The sequence below is a fragment of the Camelus bactrianus genome, chromosome X, assembly GCF_048773025.1.
Source record: "Camelus bactrianus isolate YW-2024 breed Bactrian camel chromosome X, ASM4877302v1, whole genome shotgun sequence".
Taxonomy (NCBI): Eukaryota; Metazoa; Chordata; class Mammalia; order Artiodactyla; family Camelidae; genus Camelus; species Camelus bactrianus.
The window spans coordinates 14,005,459-14,015,326 of record NC_133575.1 but is presented as its reverse complement, the minus strand read 5'-3'; the positions used below and the strand labels follow the sequence as shown (position 1 = coordinate 14,015,326).

At 39.4% G+C, this 9,868-nt stretch overlaps 1 protein-coding gene across 1 annotated transcript in view; it reads right to left on the bottom strand.

The window, feature by feature from the left end:
* The window catches only part of CDKL5 (cyclin dependent kinase like 5), a 190,763-nt gene that overhangs the window by 16,899 nt on the left and 163,996 nt on the right, over positions 1-9,868 (bottom strand). The window lies entirely within an intron of this gene.

The following is a 9,868-nucleotide window of genomic DNA, read 5'->3' as shown; positions in this document are numbered from 1 at the left end:
AGCAGTCAGGACCCACGTCCTAAGAAGGGTGATGTGGCTCCACCCCTGGGGAGCCCCACCTTCCAAACTCTTCCCCCTTGCCTTGTAGCACAGGGGCCTGGCCTGGTCTTTCCCTGCTGGAGTTGCTCTGGAAGCAGAGAGCTTGGGGGAAGGAGAGTCGGTCTCCTTTACCATTTATAGCTCAGCTAGAGTTTTCAGGCCCTTCCCTGGAGGCTGATGACAGGGCAGGTGGGCAGGAGACAATTTGAAAGTAGGAGCTGAGAGGGTGCGATCAGAGGCTGAGGACCCCCCACCTAGCCTGGGGAATCCAAGACTGTCCTGGCCCTGATGCAGCGCAGCCGCTGCTAGCAGCTTCGAGTGACTTTCTGTTTTCAAAAGCCAAAAGGTGTGAATGGACACATCTACATGATCCTGGACATCGCATTCACTTTCTCTGTGAACCTCCTAAAAATCCAGAATCTCTTCCCTGGTGTTTTGGGGCTTAGAACAGCTTCTTACTTAACCCAGCATCTTTCTAATTCCCAGGCTGTATACTTAAACCTGGAAAAACGTTTCTTCCTGCTCAATCTTCTTTCAAATGTAAAGGTATCAATTCAGGGTGTGGGAAAAAATCTCCTTCTCTGGCCTTAGGACACATGGACAAATCCACTTTGAACAAAATGCCTACAGAAATCCTTACTGGGAAAGTTGAAGGAACTTTTTATCATGACATGAATTGTCAGAAAAAACTAGTGGTAGCCTAAGAGTTGAGGGCTCCACAAGTGGCACACCAGAGACAGGAGGGGAGTACAGGTAAGGGAAAAAAGCAAAGTAAACAGTGTGAGGCAGGGATAAAGATTCTCCACATAACTGTTTATGTTGGAAGTTTTTGTTTCGGAGCAGCTTTATTGAGATAAAGTTCACATACCATACAAATTTCACCCATTTACAGTGTACAATTCAATTAACTTTTAGTATATTCAGAATTGAGCAACCATTATCACAATCAATTTTAGAAAATTTTCATCATCCGAAAAAGAAATCCCATACCCATTAGCCATCACCCCTCCAACCCACTTGCCCACCCCAGCCCTGGGCAACTGTTAATCTACTTCCTGTCTCTGTAGATTTGTCTATTCTGGACATTTCATGTAAATGGAATCATCCAGTGTGTGTTTTTTTTCTGTCTGGCTTCCTTCACTTAGCATAGCGTTGTCACAGTTCATTCATGTTGTAGCCTGTGTCAGTACTTCATTCCTTTTTATGGCTGAATATCATTCCATTATATCCATTCATTCAATGATGGACATTTGGTTTCCACGTTTTTGGTTATAAATAATGCTGCTATGAACAACTGTGTACAAGTTTTTGTGGGGGCATGTTTTCATTTATCTTGGGTATACACCTAGGAGTGGAATTGCTGGGTCATATGGTAATGCTGTTTAACCTTTTGAGGAACTGTCAGACTGTTTTCCAAGGTGGCTGCACCATTTTACATTGCCACCAGCAATGACTGAGGGCTCCAATTTCTCTATACTTGCTATTCTCTGTCTTTTTGATTGTAGTCATCCTGATGTTTGTGAAGTAGTATCTCGTTGTATTTTGATTTGCATTTTCCTAATGACTAACGATGTTAAGCATCTTCTCATGTGTTTACTGTGTTTGTACACCTTCTTTGGAGAAACGTCTTTTCAGACCTTTTGCTCATTTTTGAAAGTAGTCTCTTTTTTAAAATATTGAGTTATAAGAGTTCCTTATATACTCTAGATACAACCCCTTTATCAGATATATGATTCACAAATATTTTCTATTTTGTCAGTTGTCTTTTCACTCTTGATGGAGTCCTTTGAAACACATATTTAAAAATATTGATAGAGTCCAACTTATTTTTTTCTCTTGTTGTTTGTGCTATTGATGTCATATCTGAGAAACCGCTGCCAAATCCAGGTCATGAAGATTTATTCCTATGTTTTCTTCCAAGAGTTTTATAGTTTTACCTCTTACATTTAGATCTTTGATTGACTTTGAGTTAATTTTTGTATATGATATGAGGTAGGAGTCTACCTTCATTCTCTGCATGTGGATATCCAAATGTCCCAGCACCATATGTCAAAAACACTATTCTTTCCCCATTGAATGACCTTGGAGTTTATTGAGAATCAGATGACCATAAAGGTGAGGTTTTATTTCTGGACACTCAATTCTATTTCACTAATCTGTATGTCTATCTGTCTGCCAGCACCACACTGTTTTGATTACTATAGCTTTGTAGGACATTTTGAAATTGTAATGTGTGAGTCTTCCAATTTCATTCTTCTTCAAGGTTGTTTTGGCTATTCTGAGTCCCTTGAATTGCCATAAGAATTTTAGGATCAACTTGTCAATTTCTGCAAAGAAGTCAGCTAAGATTTCTGATTGGAAATTGCTCAGTATTTCAGAATTTAATAAACAATGAGATATTTAAAACATTTATCTGCAGGTAATTTGTTTATGACAGTATATGAATTCCTTACTTCATTTAATCCATGACAGAATGTATAAAAAATAAAGCTTTTACTGAGGGACAGCTGAAGCCCAACAGAAATCTTGCTATTAAACACATAAACTATGTTTGCAGTATTATTTGTTTTGTGGAGGAAACTTTCAGTTAAAGAGTACATATATACATAGTGTAGCAAAAACTCATTCTCTTACCTTATGTTAACATGTTTGCATTTATTTTCAGAAATTCTAGAGTGTGGTCTATACTTGCAGGAGACTTTTTTTTTTAATTGTGGTAAAATATATGTAACATATTGCAGGAGATTTTTAAACAACTAGATGAAATCCTATGAACAAAGAAATAGCATTAAGTGTTGCCAAGATTAAGAAAAAGTCTGAGCTGATTTTGGTATTCAGTGTGGGAGGAGGTTACTTGGATGAAGCAAAGGTATTTCAAAATATAGGTACTGTTATGATTCCAGTCTCAGAGCCCAGAAGACTGCACCCCTAAACTGAGCCTCTGAATAGACACTGACAGAAGCTCATCCTTCTGTCTATCTGGAGCATGGTTGCTGAGGCTTGCTGACATATGCACAGCTGTAAGGGCTGTTGCTTCCCCTGTGATCCCAAGAGTAGCTCCAGGCTGGGTAATTCTTAACCCCAACAACTTACAGGGCTGATGTGAAGATCAAATAGGACATATGCAACTAAAGTGCTTAATGAGCTCTATGTAAGTGGTAGTCAAGATTCAGTGATACTCCTTTTCAACTTCATAGGGCTGTCAACTGGGGCACAAATAATAGCAATAACATTGTAGTAGCTAATATTTACTGAGAATTTATCAAGTGCTTTGCAGGTTATCATCTCATTAATTCCTCACAACAACCCAATGAGGTAGACACTACTATTATTTCCATTCAAAGATAAGGAAACTGAGGCATAGAAAAGTTAAGTAACTTGCATAAAGTCACACAGATGTAGGTGATGGAGCTAGGATTCCACTCAGGCAATCTGACCCCAGATCCTGTGCTTTCAGCCATTTCACCAGTCTCTGGACTTCTAGTGACCTGTTTCAATGAAATGTTCCATTCTCAAATCAGATCAATCAGCATCTGATGGCAGGTGGAAGGGTGGTCCATGTCACGAGCCCATGTCAGTTTCTATACATGGAGACACAGTGAATGCACTGTATAGCAGTGTTAAAGGGCATGAGCTTTACAGCGAACATACTTGGCTTCATATCCTAGCTGCGTGACCTCGGGCAGGTTAATGTAAATTCCGTAAGCCTCAGTTTTCTCATCTATAAAGTGCAGATACTACCCACTTTGTTGCCTTCTGAAAAATAAAGGTAATAATAAAAGTAAAATACTTGGCAAAGTGCCCAGCCATATAGTAAGTGCTACAAACACACAAAAATTACAAGCCCCAGTTACTTTGATTCAGTCTGGATAAACAGTATAGTTGAAATCACAGGCAACAAGTTTCCATGACACTTAAGGAGAAGCTTGGAGTGAAGAAGCTGGCGACACTGTTTTAAGAATGGGTTTTAGCTTCTATCCTTTGTTTAGAAAGATAAAGAACATTGGAGAATATTTATATACGTCATCACAAAATGTAAGTTCTACCTCCCCCCACCCCATTTACTCAGATGGTATTCTTACCCTTTAAGACAAAAGTGAGGGACTGAAACAGGTGGGCAAATCTGGCCCCCAGCCTGTTTTTGTAAATAACATCTCATTGGAACACAGCCACATCCATCATTTACATATCTACACTGCTTTTGCACTACAATGGTAGAGTTGCACGGTGAGTAGTGTTGAGGCGTCAGAGATCCAAAGGCTCCTAAGAGCCTCAAATATTTACTATCCGACCTTTTAGAGAAAAAGTTTGCCAACTCCCTACTCTACAACATGAAGAAATCCTTATTAAGCTGTCCATCTTTGCTTCCTCCATGGCACTAAACAAGAGGTTGACATCTCTTCCCATCCTCCCCAAACCACCAGGTGAGCATCCGGCAACGTGCAAAGGAGACAACACTCAAGTGTAAAAGAAACCAAAGTTTTCAAAATGCCAGAAGGGGAAAAAAGCTTTATAAATACAAAAAAAAAAAAAAAAAAAAAAAAAATCAACAACAGTAAATAACAGGATTTGCCCTGCTTTACAATAATTTCTGTCCCTTAAACTGATTCCAACTTCAAAGGCCCATTATCCCTCATTCGAATTCAAAGGAGTTCTTTACACAGAAGGAACTACCAGCACGGAGCTGCTTGCTGTTCAAATGAGAGGGTCCACAGTGCTCAAGATGGGGATGGCCTGGCAGTCACATCAGTCAGTGCAAAATCTGCATTTTATTAAAGACATTTGGGAAGATCCATTCAAAAATACATTGTGCTCAGTAAAAATTAACCATTTCATGCTGATAATTAAGGTTACCACAGAATAGATATTTGTATAATATTTACAGCAACAATAGAAATTTTACAGTTTAGAATGGAATACATGCCAGAAAAAACTTGATAAGATGTACCAACACATGATACAAAGAGTTATATAAACACTTTACAAATGGTTCATAATTAGCTTGTGAGGAATTTAAATATTCAACACTTTAAATTCAGCTTGGATTCAAAAATTAAAAAGGTTAACACCACGTCACACCCTTGCCACAGTACAAAGTATGGAATCACACTTTATATTATGGATTATAAAGTCTGTGCAATTAAGAATTTCAACTGATTCTTCATCTACCACAAATTTAGATGTTACATCATTCTGGCTTATCCCTATTTTTATTTTCAGGCACAAGCAGGGTTCTCAAAGTTCCCTTGCCCTGTGTCTTCCCAGATACCCCCTTCAAACTTCCTAGAGACTGAAGAAGCTCGGAATAATCTTCTAAATATATACAGAATAACTACCTGAATTCAAAACAGCACAAAGCAATTCTTGGAGATAGGAATTAGGGGCAACTATTCTGTTTGGTTTAATTGTTTCTGTTAATCAATCCACATTTACAGTGAGAATCTACTTCTTGCAATCACAGCATTACCCCTCCAGCCTGACTCAATCAGTGACCAAGGAGGAAACAAGGAGAGGGAAATGGACTGAGTTGACTATAATCAATTATACATCTCTAGTGAAAATAGATGTTACATAAGCTTTGCTTTCCATTTTGGAAAATCTAAGCTGTTGTGGAGAACTTGAAAGTTCTCCAGAAGGAAAAGCATCATTTTTTTTCCCCTTTAAACTAAATGCTTTTGACTGGAGCTTTTGACAACTCTGGCAATAAATACTTTAATCCCCCAACAGGGACAAAAGTCAAGGCATCTACCTTTTCTATTCCTGGGTTTCATCTGATTAGCCCTGAAACAGAGCACGAGGACAAACTTGTCTACGCCTGAAATGAATCAGATCAGGCTTTTGGGAAAGTAAAATCCCAAACCAAAGGAAGTCCTGAGGAATTCTTAGCAGTCTGTCAAAACAGAGGGGATGGAGGAACAGATAAGGCCTCTTTCTCCCTGATACTCTGCACTGGAAGAGTAGCGAACAAGGCAACTTCTAATCTGCATACAACATGGAGACCGATTTTTAAGATTCCAAAGGAGGATCAAAATATGACCCAAGGATCAAATGGGGTTCAGAGAGCTTAACCTTGTGGGTAATGCAGGGCCTTAGTAATGATACCAGTTTCACTGCCGCAGTTCTATGGCCCTAGAAATCCAATGTGTAGACTATTACAAATTTTTTCTGGCAAAACAAAAGACAAACCTCCCTCAAACTTGGGAGTAAACAGTTAGTGAATGAAAATACAAGGCCAGTTGTGATCATATTTAGTAGCCTATAATACGCAGAAAGGTGAGTCAGCGCCTGGAGTGGAGAAAGGTGGAGTCAGGACCAGGCCTAATGCTGATGTATTAACAAAGCTAACAAAGCACTATGGGAAATGAATATTCACGTAGTAACTGACTTGGCACAAAAGTCTATGATCTTTTATAGTACATTCAGTTAAAAAAGAAGAAATAGAATAGAATAGGGCAGTAGGCCCAGCATTTCCTAGCCACCTCACTTCGACCACATTGTGTGTTTACAGAAAGATGAGGGACTCATCCCATCACGGCTTCATTTTCTTGCATTTATTCATGGTTGCTAAGACAGAATTTTTTACCCAGCTGAATCAGACCTCAAGATATACTGTATCTCAGCTGGTCAAGATGCAAAAGGAAGAAGTCAGAACCACTTACAAGCTTTTGTTTTGTAAGTTGGCCCTTTAGGTCTCTGAGAGAACCTTCTGGTGAGATTCTGGCCCTGGGGATTAGCGACAGGACACTTACACCATTTGTACTGTCTTTCCCGCAGCCCCTTTTAAAGAAATCTTTTTTTTTTTTTAAACCGTAAGTAAGTTTTCTCAGCCTACACACTTTATTAGTGGTGAACTGAAGGAGGCAAGGAAATATTTCAATATTTTCTGACTTGGTTCAGTGTATCATACCACATTCCCAGTTCACAAAAGTACGAGTCTGTGGATCTTAGTGCTCATGTGGAGCTCAATATCCCACTATAATGCAGCAGGTAACAAACTTCTAGATATAAAAGCAGTGCTCTCCAGAAAAAATGTTCTGACCAGGAGAGAATATGCAGATTTCTGAGTCCAAGCTGAGCTCTAGGAGTAAGTTGCAATGAGCAGTTGCCCTTGCTAAAAGTTGAGTCACTACCAGGACCTAGGTGAACAGAAATGGACAGAGCCTTCTACACACTTGAAAAGTAATCCTCTGGACTTTTTTAAAAAAAGCTGTACACTTATGAGTCATTCTCAATACATAGCTAGAAGAAAATAAATGGCTTTTTTCCTTATTTACTCTAAAAACTAGTTTAAGAAGTGAGGATACTATGACGTTAACTAAGAGGTGCTGGTAAGGGAAAATGGGATAGCATTTCCTAGCGAAGCCCACTAATTTTCAGATTAGAACATGCTAAACTGGCTAAGTCTACAACCACAACATACTTTATAATACATGACGTGACTAGAAACTAACCAGCATAGTTCTGAGCTTAGAATTAAAGTATAACTGCATATGGTGACTCTTAAAGCATGTTTCAAAACAGATTTAACCAAAGCATATGGCACAAATACTCCTAAAACAGCCACATCATGACCACCGATTAAGAGTTTTTTGCTTCTGATCGGTTTGTCATATGCCAATGTTTGTAAAGAGCTATTAAATGACTTGAATGGAAAACAAAGACGTTTTCTTTTGGGAGACACAGCTAAAAGCCATGGATGGCTTTGAGCAGTTGGTAAAAATCATGCCAATCTGCCAGGCTGCTGCTTGCTACTAAATATAAGCCTCATGGCTCCATGAAAGATTTTCTAAGGATGCTGACCTAGAATTTAAGTTCTCAAACACCTATAAAGTGACTCTGGTCTCCTCCCAAAGGATGCACCTTTTAGCAGGCCCGAGATAATGGAAGCGAACAATAGAATTCCAGGGACTAAAGAATGGTGGTATAAGATTCTTTAAGAGAATGCGACACTGAAGAATTCATACCTGCAGTTGTGCAACCTGCAGAGAACCAGGGCGGAGACAAACTCTGTGGACTGGTGGGCTTGGAACATGGTAAATCAGGGTTTCTCAACCTCAGCACTACTGACATTTGGGGCTGAATCATTCTTTGTTGGAGGGCGGAGGGGTCGTTCTGTGCATGCAAGATGTTTACCAGCATCCCTGGCCTCTACCCACTAGAAGCCAGTAGCACACCACCATCCTCAGCTGTGACAACCAAATATGTCCCCTGCCATTGCCAAATGTCCCCAGGAGGCAAAACTGGCCCTGGTTGAGAACCACTGTGGTGGAGGTAACTCACTTGAGTCCCTCAGCATGGAGCACTTTTTGTCTTGGGCTCTGGAGAGACTAAACCTCAGATCGAGACCAAACAAGGTTCAGTAAAAGTTCACTAAGAACTTCTGAGAAGAAAAAGGAGGATGGCGGTAAAGCAAAAGCAGAAAACAGCAAAGCGGAGTTTCTTTTCAAAAGGAGATCAGCAATAGTTCCATAAAGCAAAGCAATTCATAAGCCTTTATTTAACCTTTTTATCCTTTAGGAAGTTAGGGCAGATAATAGAACATGGATGTCACAAACTTCCCTTCCTAAAGAAAATGCAGACTTTTGTGACTTTAAGTCCTTAATTCTTATCATAGATGGCAATCTTTGTGAGGTCAATAATTCATCAACCAGAGGAAAACAAGTTACAAGCTAAGAGAGGGCCCATTAGATATGAGAGAAAACTTTCTCATTCCCCCCCCCCCGTAAGCAGGAAGAGAATTAGACATGCTAGTAATGTGGGTTGTAGTTCACTTACAGCTTACTGAGGTCAATGAAAGTCAGAATGGACAAAAGCTGAGAAGAGGATAAAAGAGCTACCTCTAAAACACTAGTTGAAAACATTGTAGATATTTTCTGGCTCAAATCTGGGAATGTACAAAAAGTACGTATTGATTCTTCATCGGTTAGGTTTACTTTGCTCTAGGTAGAAGGCAATTATTCTAGCCCTTCTTTGAAGAACCATCATGAATATAAATGTTCTGCAATCATCTGAGATCCCAGTGTTAGCAAGGATGAAAACATGGGAAACCAGCCCCTAGGTGACAACGAGCCTCAAATGCCACAGCATGGCAACGTGACTGCGCAGTTCCTAAGCGCACAGCACAGTGAGAAGTCTTTCCAGAGGAAAAATGGAGTTTCTGGTTTGCAAGGGGGAATACAAGGTACAGGTCGAGTTTACAAAAGAAGAGTTACACACCCTTTTAGAGTCATTAGTATCCAGGCAAAACTGCTAAGGGTCCACATCACTATATAACTGAGGAGCTGCCTGGAAAAAGCCAGAATTCAGAGCTACTCAGACAGTACTGGACTGGTGAAAGCAACAAGATAGAAAAAGAACCGAAGAGCATGCAAACTATTGGTTTGAATCAAATTGTTTCAATGATAGTACCCAGTTGAGTTTCATTTTAGTGCCTATTACACTTATTAAAATTAAATTAAAAGCACCTTAAAATGACCTCTATATATAATCAATACACATCATTATAGTAGTTATATAAAAATGCAATATGCACACAATTTAAGCTTCAAAAAAACTAAGACCTTTTTCTTTATAATCTTCATAATCATCAGGGCTATGATTCTTAAAATTGTGGGGGAGGGAACAGTAACTCAGCACACTTCAATTATAGCTGACTTGATTCAGGGGCTGACACACTCAGAATCCTGGGACAAGTAATAAATATTGAGAAGTTTCTCTCTTTGAAGGGTGGGAGGGCAATCTTTAAAAATATTATTGCTAAGAGACTACTCCCAAAAATCTAATACTCTTGACGGATGACAGTGTTGAGGTGATTTCTGTCAAGGATGGC